We start from the raw sequence: 19,197 nt of genomic DNA, 5'->3' as shown, positions 1-19,197 counted from the left end.
AGGCCAGCTTCAGCAATTTAGCCAAGCACTAAGCAACTCAGTGAGACCCTGTCTCTCAATATAATACAAAATAGGGCTGGGGATGTGGCTCAGTGGTCGAGTTTCCCTGAACTCAATCCCTGGTACTCCCCCCAAACAATTTCACTTCTGCTTTTCAATAGGACTACTAACATTTTGAAGTTCATAGATAAATCTCCTATCATACAGATAGAACCATGTTAGACAATTTCATGGGGGTTGTAACTGAGTTGCTTTTTTTATGGTTTATATTCCTGGAGATGATTCTTTCAATATTAAACAATTTTCATTCTCTATCTTACTTTACTTAGTGTAAAACTCACTGAAACCAGACTTGTGTTTCTACATTGCAATACATTTTCTCGACTATATTCATATTTAGTAATCAAGTTGACTTTGCCTTCAGCTGCCCCTTGACAGGCCTTTCTCCTGCATGGATGGGGCTTGCTGCTGTGGATGGCCTTTGGAAAGCTGTTTGGCTTCTGTGCCACTGATCTGTACAGATTGTCTATTTATTGCTCTAGTATTTCTAAATCTCCCTCCTGAGTTCCTCATCCTCCTTCTCCTAAGGACTGAATTGCTCCCTGTAGGCCAATATGGTTTAACATGTGCCTATAATTTATCATGTATGTACATATACACACACATATAAACTAATTTTATATACTTCATGCCAACTCATATCTATGTAAATTTTAAATATGTTATTAAATATGTATGGGAGTAGGTAATAATCATATAAAAATCAATCTCTTTCTGAGATGCTCCCAGGAGTGTCAGTTCACCCTGTACAAAGGCAAAGAATGCTCTCAGGTGAAGAGCTGTAGATGTTATCAGTTGGGGTTAGCTGGATCCCTGATTCACAGACAGAGAACCAACAGCCTTGGCTACAGTAGCTTATGACAAGAATTTACTTTGTGTTCTCAGGTCTGAGAGTAAACTCAGACTCTTGAGTCCTGGTGAAAGAGCCTGTGCTCAGCAGGAAGTCAAACAGCATGTGGGCTGGCCTTGCTATTTTTTCTGGAAGGAGAGTGCTGCTGTGGTTATGTCTGTAGAGAGTGCTCTCAGGAAGATCTCCAAAGAACAAGAGCCCAAGTGTGCAAGTACATTGGAGTCTACTTAGAGTCTTTCCCTAACATTCCACCCACACTCAACATTGCTGGGGTGAGAAAGGGCACTTAATCTACAGCAGGACAGATACCACAGCACAATCTAGTATTTTATAATTTGTAAACATCTCCTGAAGTCTTTCTTTTGTTTCAATGAGTAGTACTACTATCAAATTACTCAACATAAGCTATGTTATAAAACATGACTCCAAAAACCTAAAAAAGGCTTATTCCTCATGCTAATGTTTTGCTATCAATTCAGGAATTGATCATATTTACAAATCTATTATTCTTTTTGATTATGGCACCACTGGAATGCACCAAACATTATACCTGCACTGAAGAACTAAACAAGTAATTTATGAGTCAGAGGAGACAGACTTCTAGAAAATACAAAGTCATTTGGTTCGATCTCCTTCTAAGTATTGTTCTCAAGCTGGATATTTTTAAGAAGTGTGAATGATTAGTGAACAAACTAAATAGCCCTAAGTATTTGCAGAGACAAGACCTTGATAAGAGAAAACAACCAGAGAGGTGAGCTAAGCACTTGGTGTTATTTTTACCATTGAGGATTTTGCCGGTTATGAAAGTGTTGGATAGGAGACAGAAAGGTGAAAGTCAGGATCACCTGCAGAAGAAGAAAGGACTTTCTATCCCAAATTTGGGTTCAGACTTATAAGCCACACACATAAAGATTTGAAAAGGTGGTTTACATAATGAGTTTTTTTGGGAAGATTCCCAAGCAGGTCTGACAGTGGCGTTGGAAGCAGCAGGGAGAGGAGACTGGCTCACATTATGTTGTGGTTAGAGGGTAGGGGTGAGCTGGAGGCTTCCAGACTGAGAGGCTGGGTCTCTGTGCTTTGTGCTTCCTGCCAAGCAAGGGAGGCAGTGCTGGGATTTTCAACTGGCTGGAGTAATAGGAAGAGTGGAGGGACTTGAACAGTCAACAGAAAAATATCATCCAAAATGAAGGTATGTTCTCTACTACAGCCAAGCATGGTGTTCCCCGGGGCCACATGTTAAAGCTCGTGATTTCAAGAAGAGGCCCTGACCGGGCACTTGTATTTTGATGTTCACTATTGTGAAGGGACAATTGCCATCCAAGTTCAAGTTCAAGTCTATATGTATTAAGAGCAGAGTATCCACAGAGAGAATTTAGGGTTCAAGTTCTGCCTCTATTATGCACAGTGTGATTTTGGACAAGGTCATTAGTATTTTGTATAGCAGTTTCCTCAGCTATAAACTGAGAAACACAGTGCTAAGTTGTGATCTTTGTTGAAAGTGGCTTGTGATCATACACAGAATCACACAGCAGGGCGAGGCCCTCGATTTGACAGAATCGTGTGAGACTCAATGATCAGACAGATTTTATTCTCCTCAGACTTTGCTCTTGAACCTATTAAAGTGCTATGAATTCTCCTGACCTTTCCTCTATAGTAACTTTATCCAGTAGTTATCATGTAAATGTGGTAATTATTAAAACTTTGAAAATAAAAAATAAAAAATAATTGATATTAACTTATTATTTGCAACATTATCAAAACTTGTTTGAATAAATATGCATATTTCAATATTCATATTTTGGGTCTATAAATTCTTCACCTACATGTGAGAGCAAAAAATAAGAGAAGCTAATATCCTTCCTTTTCTGACTACTATTTTGAGTGGACATGGGTTAGTTCTGTGCAGTGAGCAGCACTAGGGAAGGTAGCTGGTGGCTTAGGCATGGCAGCCCTGTGTGTGATAGTCTCTCTTTATCACAGAGGTGACCCAGTGAGCAGCAGACTTCGCTTGGGAACTTGCTGATTCTTCCCTTGGCCCAATCTGATGTACTCAGGGAATCTAGTTGAATACTCTCCCTCTCTGGCTTGGATCAATTCAGTTATAACATGGAAAGCAGTACTTCTCTTCCACCTGTTTTTTTTTTCTTTTGCCACTAGTGAATATACCATGAAAAATCAGTTAGCGAACTGACTGAATTAGAAGTAAAATTATAAGGATAATGAAGCAGCTAACCAACCAGCATGGACTCTAGGAACCATAATATTGATGTACTGTGATGTGCCAGCTGACCGTTCTACCTAGAACGATTTAAGTGTGCTGTACATTTTGTTAAAGAGAATTTTGTTAACCTATGACAGGCAAATATCAGTGAGCTCACAGAAGGAATGCTCAGAGCCTCCTGAAAAAAGAGAAGACCGTAGGAATGGTATTCAAGGTGATACATAGCCACAAAACTGATCAGCGTGGGAGAACTTGACCCAGACCTGAGTCAGGGACCAGGTCCCTGGGCCTTCAAAATAGAGATGGAAGGATGAGAACAATGAAAAGAAAATTTAGTTTACTTCACCATTTTACCCAGGATCAGCGCTGGCCTTGTGCCTAAGGCTTTTTGGAAAGATATGAAGCATTAAAATTACTAATTATAAGCACAATTCAAACCATTCCATAAGGCCTTTATGATTACACAAATGCAGACAAACTTTCTAATTGCTGCTATGGGATCCTGTGGTGTCTGATATTGTATTAAACCACGGTACTAGCATTTTAGTTACTTATGCAAAAATCACATCTGCAATTGATAGAAATATTTATCAGTGTGTTCACTAAAATGAAAATGCACTGAAGCAAGTAATAACATTTAAAACAAATAGGAAAGCCCAAATGAAAATGAAGCATTTGAATAATTACACAGTGTGTAGCCTGGAATAAATGATATCAAAATCCACTTCTGTTTCAAATCAATAACACTGAAATGTGACAGAATCTTGATGATACTGTATAGCAAAAATTTAATCCATAAAAATATACTTGTAAAACATTTCCAGAAAATGGGATATTTGCTTTTCTTCTTTAGCACAAAGTGATTGACTTCTGGAAATGATTGGCATTTTTTTCTTTCATGAGTTATTATCACATACAACTAACTCATACATCTGGATTCTGACTCTAGTATATTTCACATTCATTTTTCAAATTCTATAGGAAGTTATTGGAAGTTCATATATCTTTTCATTGGTAGTTTGTTAAAGACAACATCTGACACATGAGGTCAGATGCATCTTTGGATGTTCTGTGAATTTATTTGTCAAGTTCAAAGTGTTCACAACCACCCCAGAGTCCTGTTCTTGGCTGGGCCACCTGGGGGTGTCTTTGGTAACTTCTGTTCCTAATTGCTATCATTCTTTTTACACTCTCCTTCTCTTATTCAATAAGTCATTAATGAATTCATCTTCATTCATTGAAAAAGTTGCAGAATAATCTGTATTTAATTTCATCCAAGGTTTTAAGAATCAAGGAAATAATAAAACAAAAAGTCTTGAGTTCTGTCTTTTTGGTCTAGTGGAGAAATAAGCTTTAGTTTACTATTTTATGTGATGGGATACTAACTTTCAAATACTCATTTTTATCCCCCAAAAGAGTTCTGCCTGTTTGTTTTTTCATAACCTCATGAGAGTCCCTATATTATTCTCTTCTGGAAAATAACTGAACAAGAATCTGAATGTCAGTGTCAGGGTTCAGGAGGGTCAACTGGACCAGGTCAGCTCAATTTCCAGGGTCTAATCCTACAAGGATGTGTTGGGTCATAGTGGAGTGTCCAGCAGGAGAAAAGGATGGCCACTGAGGGCTGGAGCTCGCTGGCAGCTGTGTGCAGTACTGGCAGGCATGCAGAGTGCGTCCTCCTGGCTCTAAAGCAACGTGGACATCTGCCTGCAGCTCTTGGGCTGTAAGTCTTATGAAGCACTCCACTGGGGACATCCTCATCACACAGGCCTTCTCTTCAGGCCATTATTTGTTCATTACATCAAGGACTCTTGTAACTCTAAGAGCCCTCAACAAGTCAACAGATCCATTAACTCGTATTTATGCAGTTGTGTCATTCCCATTTGTCAGCGGAAGCATTGGGGACCCACAGATGTGTGCTGGCCTCTCCAGGCCACATAGCCAAGTTCTCATGGTTAGGATTCCAGATTTTAAGTCTGCAGGAGAGAAACCTATGGTGCTTTTTAACTACAAAGTGAAAATTACTCCTGTAGAGACTTCAGTCTGGCAACCAGGACTGCATCTATTTTAGCTTCCTCTAGCTGCTTGAACAAAATACCACAAAGAAGGCGCTTGGAACAACAGAAACATTTTGAACCATAATTCTGGAGACCAAAGTTAGATAACAGTGTCAGTGGGTTTGATGCCATCTGAGGGCTATGAGGGGAAATCTGCTCTCTGCCTCTCTCCTAACTTCTAGTGGTTTGCTCATATACCGGGGCATCCTTGATTGGCAGAAGTGATGCTGCAATCACACATTTTCACAAGGGGCTTGCCCTTTCTGTCTTCTGACCATATTTTATTTTTCTAAAAGGACATCAGTCAAATGGATGATAGGACCCATTCTGATGACTTCATCTTATCTCCATTACTCCTATATATACCCTCTCTCTCTCTCATCAGCTTGTATTCTGAAGTCCTGATGGTGAAGACTCCCATTTATCTTTTATTTGGGACACAATGCAACCTGTAACAGTAGCTCTAAAAATCTTTGAGTGCACTGTATAATTTTAAGTCATTTTCAATGCAGCAAGGGTGAACTGTGGCATTGATATTTTTTTTGTGTGTGTGGAAAATCACTCAGAACGAGAACACCTGGGCACAGGGATTTGCACAGAAACATGCATGCACTGAGTAAATGACAGCTTTTAATGGCACTCACCTGTAATGCAGTCTTTCCACTCTCAGCTCTGCTTGCCAAACCTTCCTCTGTGGTTCCACCTTTCTTTTCACAGGCCACTGGTGCTTTTGCTCAGTCAGTAGTCCTGGATCCCTCTGTGTCTGAAGGCCTGGCTGCTTCCCAGCCAATGGTGGATCAACTACCCAGAAGTGCTGAGTTTTGTTGTTAGTGTGTCTCTACCCATAGAACAGAGAGAAGCCACAACAAATAGGCTTTCTGTCTGACCAGGAAAAGTAACACGTATAGAAAAGCTTGAAAGGATTTAAATTTCAGAATGTGGGAATTGTTTTAAATAGAAGGAAATGGCATGTATTCTGGGGTTACAATATGCATGATTCTCTTTTAAACCCAAAGACAGTTGTTCTTTCACCAGAATCTAGTAGTGTAGAGCAGAGTTAACCTAGAGGACAATGTTCTATATGCATTGCCACCCTCAACAATTATATGTTGCAGAACTTAGTCTTAGGACCTCACAATGTGACCATACTTGGAAATAGGGCTTTGACATTATCATCATGGTAAAATAAAGATCATTATTGGGAACCCTAACCCCATGACTGATATGTCATTTTAAGAAGAAGAGATATGGACACACAGAAGAGCACAAGAGGAGGGAACACTGTGTGGAGCCATTCAGAGGTGGAGGTCCTTACGTCATTGGGGGAATGTGTTGAAGGGAAGAGTAGGACCCTGGCCCCTTATTCTTTGCTTCTTTACTTCCTGACCATGATGGGTCTGGGTTTACTCCACATATGTCTACCATAATAAGCTGCTATATCCCTAAATTAACAACAGGGCCAACTGATCATTGACTAGAACCTCTAGAACTATGAGCCAAAATTATGGGTTTTTTTCTTCATAAATGGATTAGCTTAGATTTTGCTATGGTACCAAACAGCTTACCAATACCTCCTACAATAGAGAAAGATACAAATTTAAAAATTTCCTCCAACTTTTCCTAATAGTTCAATCTATTGGTCAAAACATATGCAGAACTATGGTGTTTTTGTTTGTTTGTTTACAAAATTCTCCTAGACAGTCTTGGGAATAAAGTAAAAATGTATAGACCACATAGACTGCATATGTATCCTCATGCAACTTTTACTCTAGATGGTGATCATGCAAGCAAAGTCAGAAACCATTACACTGAAAGTTCAAATTTCCGTTAGTATTACTTAGACAAAAAGTTCTAAAATACATGGAGGAGAGGGGCTGATGGTGAGAGGTGCAGATGTCAGGAAAGAAGTCATGTGGAGGTGAGATTTAACAATGAGTAGGGTCAAGGGTAGCATTTAAATATTTATATATATATACACACACACAGAGATCATACAAAAGATTTTATCATTTATAAAATATCTGTAAAGATATGACAAGGTGCTCAGTAATAGGTAAAACAAATATTATTGCTGTAAACACACCAGAAAAGCTAAAGTAAGAACATACAAAAGACAAAGAATTATTATTGGGTAGACTTAACCAACACACTGCCCCTATGATGCTGGGGAAGGAATAATTCTGATTAGGCAGTAGGAATTCTGTTCAGCAGTATTCCATGGACTTTATGCATATACTAAGCCAACCCATGCAGTCCTAGATAATTATCCAACAGAAAGGGATACAAATGTTCACCAAAGCCATAAATATAAATCTTTAAGCGTCACTATATAAAGTAGCTCCAAACAAAGAAACTGCCTAATTGTTCACCCCACTGTAGGGTAGATAAATAATCTATGGTATAGTCATGCTAGAATATGGGATAGTATTAAAAATAAAATATTTACAAGATATTAAAAAAAACTCTTAATGAACCCAACCAACAAAATATTGAAATAGGTTAAATATAATCAAACACAAAGTAAATAGTATAAAATTCCTTTTATCAAAATGTTTAAAGTAAACACAATATCTATGATATTTGAAATTTGGAAACTGGTAACACTTGGAGGAATTAGTAGACAGAAAAATGCAGATTTCTTCTAGAATACTGCCTACTGTCACGTCTTCTCTCACAAACGTCATTCTGCAACATAATGCATGCTTTTCTGAAATTAGAGTTCTTGAAGGTGTCATTTCTCACCTGTATTTTTATGGCCGCCATCTTAATTCATCACCTCCCATTCATGCTGATGGAAATGAAGAGGAAGAGCTTTATAAACCATCACATTTCATCCAGTATATAGATTTCAGCTCTTTTATCTTGGTCATTATTCTTAAAGATTCTTGAAATGGTTCATCCAGTAAGCTTTCCATCTTCATCTGAGGTCTGTGTTTTATAGATGTTTGTGGATGTCTCTTAATCCTTTAATTAACTCGGTGCATTAATATATATTATAAATCATCACCACCACCATCATCATCATCTTCACCATTATTCAGAGGCATGAATGCCTTTTTCACTTTTGAATCCTTCAAATGCATCCTGAAATTGCCCAGTATAGTCACGTATTTGAAGTCTGAAACATGGACACAAAGCCATGCCGCAGTGACTAATCACACTTCTCTCACTTGCAGTAATGCCTTGTGAAAGGCATTGACTTCACATGCTCCCTTTGAAGCCTCAGGACATGATTGCAAATGACATGCGTGACATCCATCATCCCCTCCACTCTTTTTTGTACCCCCGACATGTTCACAGATTATACTGGGAAGTTGGAACATGGAGGTAAATGGCAGCTCCCATCACTTAATGAGACATTTATTAAGAAACTAGGACTGATTATAAGCTGCAAATTAGCCATAATGTAAGTAATCAGCAGAGATGTCACATTGGTAGGGGAAAAATGATAAACAGCCAAATGCTCATCCCTGTGCTCATCAAAAAGTACCTGCAGTTCATTACAGACAGTAATTTGCTGGAATCCCAAGATGTAGGTGGAGGAAGGAAGTGTTTTTTTTTTTCTTTTTTTCTGAGGAGTATTCATCAGTGTTCTTCTATGTTATTTCAATGCAGATTTCATAGATAACTTAATCACACCTTAGAGGTTTTAAAATTTGCTTCAGTAATGTGGATATGAGTTATAAAGTAGGAGTAGTCTCAGACTACAGAATGGGTCAACAAAGTGAAAAGAAATAGTATTCTAAGAAGAAAATTCAGCAATATAAATGTGTTAAACCATTCCCAATGGCTACATCTAACCATTGTTCAAGAAATCATAAAAGGCAATTGTGATGTATTTCTAAATTATGTACATGCCCCTAAATAAGAATATAAAAGGAAAATACATATAAAACTAGTGGATAAAATCCTTGTTTCAGCATTAAAAAGGTTCAAGACTTACATCACAGTTTTGGGAAATGTCATTGGGAAGATTTCTAATGTCATAAAATCTCAACCAACACATTAGAAACATTGATTTTTTTCATTCCTAGGGCTTTGAGAAAATATAAACTGCACCCAAGCAGCTTCCAGATTGAAAAAAAGTTCACATTATTTATACCAGGTAAGATTCCAAGTTGTTTGCATTATAAAGTTACTTGAGATAAATACCCTTTTCATCCCCCCAACCTAAGAATATATATTAATGCTTACTATTTGAGAATAATATTATGAACATTGAAAAAGAAATATGCTATTATTACCACCTTATCCATTTTTTGCCAAATGAAATATATGTTTCTGGAAAGAGATTTATTCAAGGTGAACACCTCCAACGATTCCCACCTACAAGATATGAAATAAATTTAATACAGTAAAAAGAGAATGGAACAAATAAACTCATTAATTAGGTGTACTAATAACCACAGAACACTATTTTATAAGAAATTGTCATAATCCTGGTGATCACTGGAATATAAATATCTTAAACCAGCTTGATGTGTTCAATTCTTTTGCACGTTTTATATGATTCTGCCTCTGCCTATAGGCATTATTGAATTATGACATAATATATAGTCTCAAAACAAATTGTAAAAGATTGCTTTTGAATTCATAATATCCTCATTGATCAGTATTTCCTTTCTTGAATCTTTGTGAGCAAAATATTCAAAAAATATATAATAAAATCTTTTCTTTTAGCATTTTTCAAATGACCTTTAAAAATAGGGAGAATATCACATGATAAAATCTAGATGATACATAATAATTGTTATATACTATATTATATTTACATATACATACAGATAATTTAATATATAATTCATCAAAAATTCATAATTTATTTTAAGCCATTTCAGTCTGAAGTCATACTTAAAACACATAAAGCCTTCCACCTGTATGTGTGAATCAAATAATTTCACATTTGAAATTTCTGTTGTTCATGAAAAAGTCAAAACTACAATGTAATTTTTGGAAAAGCATGAATTTTATTTCTTTTGTGATCCAATGTTATTTTCATAAAACTAACATGTTCTGTTTTGATAACAAACTTATCATTATATGAAACAGTAATGTTTAAGAATTTGAATATATGACAATTTTCTACTATATCCAGGGTAGTTGAATTTTTTTTTTATTTGAAGCTCTCCAAGTTATATTGAAGATTGATCACCTTCAATTTTGTATACTTTGTATTATTAGGATTACTGAACATTTAGTTATGATTCAGAAGACTTTGAATACAGGTGAAATTTCAGTTTTGCCTCTTTAAGTATCTCACTGCACAAACTAAAATTAATTTTAACTGTCAATGGGGAGAAGGAGAGTTTAAAAAAATTCATAAAGAACTGAGAAGAAAACAAAGGTAGGTTTTAGATATTGGGATACTTAAAAGATACCCACCTTACATTTTCAACCTAAGGATGAGGAACATATCCCATTGTTTATGTTTAGACAATTATTGAAAGAGGCACCATTTTTCAAATCTATCATATGAAGAGATTCAATTGAATGTACCTTTAAATTTAATGAAATTAAGAATAAGCTCTAAAATATTTTCCCGTTATTTAAACTTCTAGGAATATTTTTTTTCAGCCTTGGTCATATTTATTGTTAAGATATCTCAACTCTGAAAAAAAGATTATATCAACTATTCAAAAATTTTGGGAGAATCCAAAATTTGAGTTTGTATTACTAAACTAGTTTTGTCATTCTTAATGTTTCTTCCACCTGCCATGTAATACAGTTGAATGTCCTTCGGTGGAGCTTGAAGACAATCTCAACTCAGAATTTCATTTCTTATCTGTAAAATGTTTAAATTACTCCCTTTTATGAAAGCAAGCAATACTCCTGACATTCTTCCAATGATTTAAAGACCAAGGTACAAGTGATAGTTTTTTTACCCGCCACAGAAGAACTAGATTTTTCTAGTTTAACCAAACATAAAAACATTGGTCCACATGAAAAAAACTTTAATTCAGACTCTTTCTTAAAATGACAAAAATATGTATTTCATGCATTAGCAACTTTAAAAAATTTTAATGTAGAATATTAAACATTTTAAGTGTTAAATTATATATTGATCATTCACACTGAACATTGTCAGTAAATGTGAAAGTAGTGGTGTCAGCTCCTGTGACCGTGTCCTCTACTAGCATGTAACCATCATTTTAATGCCCATGATCATTATTTTCTTACAATTTTATCATCTCTGCAGGCATTCTTAAGACTAACTTCTTATGTTTTCTGCTCTATGCAATGAAATCAAAGAGTACATCACTCTGTTGTGTTTGGTTTCTTTTATGAACATTATATTTGTAAAACATTTCCATGCAGCTGCAAGCTTGCTCATTTCCATTGCTGTTATGTAACCCAGTGTATAAACATATCAAAGTATTCATTCAGCCATAGATGGACATCTGCAGAATTTCTAATTTGGGGTTGCTACAAATAATCCAGTTATGCCTATGCCTGTATATATCATCTTGTATTTATAAGCCCAATTAAAGTTCAATGCAGAGTGGAAGTGGAATTGACAGTTTTTAGGCTACACTTTAAATGACACACTACTCTTTACTGTGCTAATATTAGTTTACACTCATGCTGGCTATGGATAACATTTTCCATTGCTCAAATCCTCATCACAATCTGTAAACCATGAAAGGATTATTTATTTTGCTAGAAAAAGAGAAAAGGAGATATACTTTATTCTTCCTTTCCTCCTACCTTCCAGCCTTCTACCTCAGGTCTACATGGAAATATCGCAGGTTAGGTTCTAGACAAATGCAATAATGAAACACTATAATAAAGTGTACACAATATTTTTGGTTTCCCAGTATATGGAAAATTATATTTAGTTTAGTATACTAAGCGTGTAATTGCATTATGTTTAAAAAAGCATATATCTTAATTTAAAATACAAATTTAACATAGCTTTCCTATATACACATATGAAAATACTTAAGGGAATTCCACCATCATGCCCACTCACAACAATGGGGCCCAATTAGAATAAGATATATTCCATGCTTGTATAATTATATCAAATGTATTCTACTGTCATGTATAATAACTAAGAAGAACCAATAAAAAAGAATCACACAAAAACAAAAAATCAAAAGTAAAAAAAAATTAAAATGCTTTATGTGTAACAATGTTAATGATCATCTGAAGTGTCAGTAAATTCTGATCATTTTGCTGATGCAGGGTCTCCTGCAGTATTGATGGCTACTGATGAGGTTAGTGATTGCCGAAGGTTAAGGTGGCTGTGGCTATTAAAATAAGACAACAATGAAATTTGTCACATTCAACTGACCTTTCCTTTTGTGAAAGGTTTTTCTGACCCATATGTTGCTGTTTGATAGGATTTTACCAAAGGTGAACTTCTTTCTGAATTGGAGCCAATGCTCTCAAACTTTGTACTGCTTCACCAACTACATTTATATAGTATTCTAAATCGTCTATTGTCATCTCAGCAATGTCAACAGCATCTTCACCAGGAGTGGATTCCACCTCAAGAACCACTTCTTGGATCATCCACAAGCATAAACACTCATGTAGAAGCTCTACTCTCCATTCTAGGGCTCTTGCCATTCCCACCACATCTGCAGTGACTTCCTCCACTCCAGCTTATATCCCTCAGAATCATCCGGGAGACTTGGAACCAACTTCCAAACTCCTGTTGATGATGAGGCTCTGCCTTCCAATGGCATCTAGTCTGGTGAATCTTTTCAAGGATGTTCTAAAATTGACTTTGCCCAGCTCATGAGAGGAATCACTCTCTATGGCAGCAATAGCCTCACAAAGAATAGTTCTTAAATGATAATATTTTAGAATTGACATTATTACATCATCCATGGACTGCAGAATGGAGGATTTGCTAGCACGCACAACAACTTTAATCTCATCGTACACCTTCATTAGAGCTCGTGGATGACAGGGTATATTGTCAATGACCAGTAGCGTTTTGAAAGGCTTGAATTACTCAACAAACCAAATTGCAAATAGATGAACCAACATGCTGTCATCAGACTTCTTGTTCCAAAGACAGAGTGGGTTTACCATCCTTCTCAAGGGCCCTAGGATTTTCAGAATTGACTTGCACTCCCCAGCTGCATTAGCCACTTACCAGAGAGCCAGTCTGTCCTTTGAAATTTGAAGATAGGCATTGACTTATCCTCTCTAGCTATGAAGGTTAAAATGGCATCTTCTTCCATTACAAGACAGTTTACTATTTTATTGAAACTCCCTTATTCAATGTAGCCACCTTCACTAACTATCTTAGCTATATTTGGATAACTTTGTGCAGCTTCTCCATGAGAACTGGCTGCTACATCTGCACTGTGATATTATAGAGATGGCTTCTTTCCTTAAACCTCTGCTGGTTTCAGACTTTTCCTCTGCAACTCTCTCAATTTTCCTAGCTATCATAGAATAGGATAGAGCAAGGACATGGCTCTAGATTAAACTTTCCTTAAAGAAATGTTGTGACTCTTTTGAGCTTCCATCTAGACTACTGAAACTTCCTCCATCTGAACCAGAGGTTATTTCTCTTTGCCATCATATGTGTGTACACTAGAGGAACACTTTTAATATTTTTCAAGAACTTTTCCTTTGCATTCACAACTTTGCTAGCCATTTGTTGCAAAAGGCCTAGCTATTGGCCTGTCTTAACTTTTAACATGCCTTCCTCACTAGGCTTAATTCTTTCTAGCGTTTGCTTTAAAATGAGAGATATGCACTTCTTCCTTTCACTTGAACACCTAGAGGCCATGTGGTATAGTTAATTGATTAAGTTGATTGTCATTATTTTGTCTCAAATAATAGAAATAGGGAGGCTCAAGGGCAGAGAGAGTGGTAGGGAATAGCTGGTGGGTGGAGCAATTGAAGCACACATTATCAATTAAGTTGGCCAGTTTGGGTCACTCTAAAGCAATTACAATAGCAATATTAAAAATCACTGATTACAGATCACCATGACAGAAATAACAGTGAAAATTTTGGGAATATTTTGAAATTTACCATAAGGAAATAATAGAGGGAGACACAGAGACAAGGTCCAGAGGCAGGGAGATGACAGAGTGGGTCCTTGTTCAAGCAGCCGCCTTTATTTATACCAATAGGTCACATTAGGTCATTAGTACCATAACTACATTATTGTGTAGAGTACCAGTAAGGTTGCTTATCCTCCAGTTACATTCTACAGTTATAATATGTAATGTAAGGAGCTTTGTGAAGTTACCAAGAAAGTCCATTGTCTGAAGTTACTGTCAAGCAGGCAGATCCAGGAGGACCAGAGCTTAGTGAAACATTGTAGTTATCAAACAAGCAAGTTCCTTTATTTTCAGGAGTTATGTGCCTAAGATCAAAGTCAAAACCCTCATAAAGAACATTGCTACAGCAGCTACAGGAATCCCATGTCTTTTACAGGGAAGTTTCCCCGCAGTCAGGCACTCTGTACCTTTGCACAGAAACTTCCAAGCCACCAAAAGCATGCCACAATCATGAAGTTAACCAGAGACCCCAATCCCAAACACAGAACCCCTACAATTTATATAAATGTGATATATGTACATGAAGCGAGCTCATGCTTGCTTTTTTGAAAGTATGATGCTGATAGACCTTCTGGAAACAGGGAGCAGGTTTGCCACAAATCTTCAGACTTTACAAAATGTAACACCTGAAACATGCAGTAAGCAAGTACACTAGAGTGAGGTATGTGCATAATTTCATCCACTGCCTGAACCTCTGGAACACATTTGTTAGGTGGTTAAGGAATTGAATTTTTGTTGTCACTGGAAAAAATCTGAAATTGTACACAGCTAGCTAGAAACCAATATTTTATTAATCAAGCATGTTGAAAATATCTTCCCCCCATTGTTTGACTTTTTGCCTCAGTAAGAGTGTTTTCTTTTAGTGGACTTAAAATTTTATTTTATTATTTTTTTAAGAGAGAGAGAGACAAAGAGAGAGAGAGAGAGAGAGAGAGAGAGAGAGAGAGAGAGAATATCTTTTTTGTAGATGGACACAACACAATGCCTTTATTTTTATGTGGTGCTGAGAATCGAACCCGGGTCCCGCCTGTGCTAGGTGAGCGCTCTACCACTGAGCCGCAAATCCAACCCAAAATTTTATTTTTAATATAGTCATATTTTATTCACATTTCCTTTTATAGTCAGAGCTTTTGACAAACTCTTAAAATACTTTTCCTACCCTGAGGTAATGAAAATATTCTTTATTAATTATCTTTTACAATTTTAACAGTTCATCTTTCAATAAGCATAGTTACTTTCTACATAGACTTTTTTACTGATGTCATGTGAGAGGATCAGTTTTCTTTCTTTTATGGACACCCAGTGATGTCATATTTTGATACCAATGTGCTGCTTTTATGAAATTAATTCAGTGAGTACAATTAATCTATGGAAATAGAGATAATAATAGGGATTATCACTTATAGAAGGGGAGCTGACATCATACTTATTGGTAAGGGCTGGAAGCTCTCATGTTGAGATGAAGATGAAGGCCAGGATGATCTTAACTAGTATCATAGAGGTCCTAGCTGACAAAATAACACAGGAAACTAAAGTATATAGAGATTGGGACAAAAAAGGTAAAAATATCTTTGTTCTGAATTCATAATAATAATGAATACAGAATAATCAATAATATTCCTAAAATGAATAAGTTCTTATGAAGGAAGTGCAAGACACAAAGCTAATAGAGAAAAGCCACGCTCCAAGAAACCAGCAAAGAATGTGTGGAACTTGAAATAAATTTAATAACGTGTAAAATCTACATAAGAAAATTTACAAAGTTGGTTTAAAAGAACTAAAATACCCCACAAATGGAGAAATATTCTATCCTTTGCATAAAGGTAGACTCAAAATTGTTTTCAAAATTTTTGTTATTTTTAATTTGATCCATAGATACAATGCAACTCCTGTCAAAGGCCAGTATGATGTTCTGTGAACAATGACAAACCACGGATTCAAATTTATAAGGAAAGACAAAATGTACAGAATAATGATACAGTATTGAAGAAAAACATCAAGTTTAGAGAAAAGGTAGCACCTAACTTCAAGAGTTACTGTAATCAAAACTTTGTGGTACATGTGAAATAGTAAACTCACAGATTGATAGAATAGAATATAGATATAGAGTCACAAAAATATAGTGAACCCGATCTTTGACCAAGGAGTACAGACTGTTCATTAGAGAAAGGATAGACTTTTCTTTCTTTTTTTTTTCTTCTTTCTTTTTAATTTAAAGGAATGCATGTTTGGAGTTGGGCTTGGTGATGCATGCCTGTAATATCAGCAACTTGGCAGGCTGAACCAGGAGGATCACAATTTTGAGACCCACCCAGAGCAACTTAGCAAGACCTTGTCTCAAATTTAATAAATAAATTAAATTAAAAAGTGCTGGGGAAGTAGCTACATGGAAATGGTACCTCAGGGTTAAGTGCCCAGTACCAAAATAAAAGAATGCATATTTACTGAGAAAGATTTAGGAAACATATAAAAGCACAAAGAACAATGAAATCTAACTATCTGCCAATAATATAATTAAACTGCATGAATGTCTACTTGTATACCTGTACATATACATATATTTGTCTGCCTATCAGTCTGTCTTTCTTCAGTGAAGTGGTGGTCTTTTCAACAGATGATGCTGAAGCCACAAGATATTCACATGCAAAAAAAAAATGTCTAGGCATGAACCATTCACTCTTTATAAAATTATCTTGAAATGTTTCGCAGATCTAAATACATAGCAAAAACTGATAAAATACCTAGAAGATAAGAGAAGAAATTCTAGGTGACCTAGTTTTAGATATAATATCCACAGCATGATTCATGTACGAAAATATTAAGTATTAATAAGTTGGACTCCATTATAATGAAAACTTTTGCTCTATAAAGGCGCTGTTAAGAAAATCAACCATAAGCTGCAGGGTGTTGGGAAATATTTGCAAAACACAGATCTGATAAGGGACTGGTATCCAAATTATACGGTGCACTCTTAAAATCAGTAATGTGAAAACAAACCACCCAATTAAAACTGAGCCACAGATTTGAACAGACATTAATTGAAGAAGATATATAGATGAAAAATAAGAATATGAAAAGATGTTCAACATCATACGTCATTAGGGAGCTACAAGTTAACACAACAATGAGATATGATTGCACATCTGTTAGAATAGCAAACAGCAAAAATATTGAGAACACTGAATGCTGGGGATAGGGAGTAACAGAAGTCTCCTTTTTACCATGGAAATGTAGAAGTAGTACAGCCATTTGGGAAGCTGTTTTGCTTTTGTTTTGTTTTGTTTACAGGATAGGAATATATGTGAAAATACTAGATAGATGTATACAGGAGTTGTTAGTGGTGATGGACATCCATGCCAGCCATTCTCACTCAAATGATTCAAGGAAAAAATATTTGTTACTATTCTTGTGAAATCTGTTTGTAAATTTGAAATTATTTTAAAATTTAAAAAAAATCTTTAGCATTTATCATTTTATTATGATCCAGTAACTTTCTTCCTTTTTATTTATTTTAAACTGTTGAAAATATGTTCACACAAATTCATGCAATGGATGCTTATGGCAGCTTTACTCATATTCACCTAAAACTGGAAGCAATCAAGATGTTCTTCAGTAGATGAAGGAATGAACCATTCAGACAAGAGTCTTACTTAACAATAAGAAGAAAGGATCAATCGAGCTGGGCGTGCATGCCTGTAATCCCAGCAGCTCAGGAGGCTGAGACAGGAGGATTGTGAGTTCAAGGCCAGCCTCAACAATGGTGAAACCCTGTCTCTAATTACAAAACAAAATAGGGGCTGGGGCTCAGCAGTTGAGTGCACCTGAGTTCAATCCCCATACCCACTCCCAAAGAAATGAGAAATGATCAATCAAGACATGAAAAGACATGAGGAACCTTAAGTGCACGCTGCTAAATTAAAGGTGCCAATCTGAAAAGGCTATAGAATCTATGGTGCTGCTAGATGGCATTCCAGAGAAGGAAAAACTATGGAGACAGTAGAAGTATTAGGAGTTGTCAAGGGTCAAGTGTAAGAGTGGCTAATTAGAGCACAGATATTTTTTAAGGCACTGAAACTATTGTTCCTCATACTGTAACAGTAGATACATGTCAGCATGCATTTGTCAAAACACCTAGGATGCACAGCATTTAGAATGAATCCCAATATAAGCTTTAAATTTTTATTAATAATGCATTAATGGAGTTGGGGTTTATAGATCAGTAGTAGAGTGCTTGCCTAGCATGCACAAATCTTTGGGTTTGATCACCAAAATGCAAAAATGAATAAACAAATAGAGGTGGTTCATCAATTTAAACAAATGTGGCACACTAATGAAAGCTGTTAATAATAGTGGAGATAGTGGGAAAGGATACTATGGAACTCTATGTACTTTCAGTTCATATTTCTGTAAAACAGAAAGTATTCTAAAAATAGCCCTTTGATTTAACAAAATGTTAGCTGCAGCGGTCACATTTCCATCTTCGATAAAATCAAGGAAAATGGAGAAAGTAAGAATGGACGTGGATCAAAAGATAGAGTTAGGAACAGGAGAGAGAGGTCATCCCTAAAACCTGATCAGATCTGTGCTGCTGTTGGAGAGGCGGGAGCACCCAGGACATGAAACTTGGGGTTTCATGCATAGAATGCATCCCTTTCCTCAATGAAATCAATAACCAGTAAGATCACAAAAATGCAAAACATTTTAATACTTCTTTGGGTTTGGACAGGTCTGTTTGAATTAACACAAGCCTTTGAAACTTCAACCAGAAAAGCCTTATGGGGAGTCACCCACCACTCTAGCTTCCAAGGCTCTCCACGTGCGATGTTCCCCTTTCTATCTCGTTGCTATAATCCATGTACAGTACCAGCCCTCTGCCACAAAAATAAAACAATACATGTCACCTTACTCACTGAACTGACAAGGTATTAAGGAGTTAATAAGCAAATTAATTTATCCTTTTAACCAGAGAAGTAATTA

The sequence above is a fragment of the Urocitellus parryii genome, chromosome 9 (assembly GCF_045843805.1).
Source record: "Urocitellus parryii isolate mUroPar1 chromosome 9, mUroPar1.hap1, whole genome shotgun sequence".
Lineage (NCBI taxonomy): Eukaryota > Metazoa > Chordata > Mammalia > Rodentia > Sciuridae > Urocitellus > Urocitellus parryii.
Note: the sequence above shows the minus strand (reverse complement) of the source record.